The sequence below is a fragment of the Penaeus vannamei genome, chromosome 28 (genome assembly GCF_042767895.1).
Source record: "Penaeus vannamei isolate JL-2024 chromosome 28, ASM4276789v1, whole genome shotgun sequence".
NCBI lineage: Eukaryota > Metazoa > Arthropoda > Malacostraca > Decapoda > Penaeidae > Penaeus > Penaeus vannamei.
The window spans coordinates 5,243,230-5,244,228 of NC_091576.1; positions in this window are offsets into that span (position 1 = coordinate 5,243,230).

Here is a 999-nt window from a genome sequence, read left to right on the forward strand (position 1 = left end):
GGAAATTATATCCCATCTGAAAGGCTATTTCTGCAATAGCATAGGTCTTGTCTGAACTCAAAAGGGTTACTTTCGATACCTGTCCATGTAATGAAGACATTCAGAACATATAGCAAGAACCACAAAAGACTGTAATAGTATCAGCTGTGCATGTTACCACTAATAATACTTCAGAATTTCATGATCACTTTGAATTAAATTTTAACATCAACATAATTCCAGCTGTCAATCCATATATAACAATAAAAAATAATAATCTATAAACCTTCTTGTCTTTACTGTAGTGAGAAAAAAAAACAGATTGATCTTCAAGCCAGTAAAACTTTAAAACCCAACTGAAAATCTATACAGAAAAGAACTGACATAATGAAGCATGGAAAATATAATTTAAAACCAAAAGCATACCACTAATATAACCCAGCTTTAAGTATCCATGAGTTCTCTATTCAAAAACCAAAAAGAAATGTGTAATATACCCACAAACTTTTTTTTATGACAATTAATTCTTTCTGGAAATTATTCTGTCAGAAAAATTCACACAGATATATCTACTTTGCCAGAATACATGGTGATACATCAGAAGGCAATTGGCATTCCTATTATGTAGTGTAGATCCACTGATATCTGCACTTATCATACAATGGTGATTACACTGAGCCCATTTAATATATCTGCAAAATAGTTAGCCACTGTTAGCAACTCCAGCAGCGAACACACATCCAAAGTTTTTAAATCTGTAAAATTCTAATGCCATCCACAACCTAGGTGCACTCCCTTCCAACAGTATGACGAGGTATAATCAATTCATAAAAAGCTGGAATACATTTACATTAAAATCAATTTACTTGCAGTGCTATAATGTTCCTTTTCTATACTTTGCATTACCTTTTCCTTGATATGGTGAATAATGAACATTTTGACACTGAATTAATCTATTGCCTTCTTCCAAGCTACCAATGACAGCAATTCTCTAATAAACTGCTTTCTGGAATGCCTTTA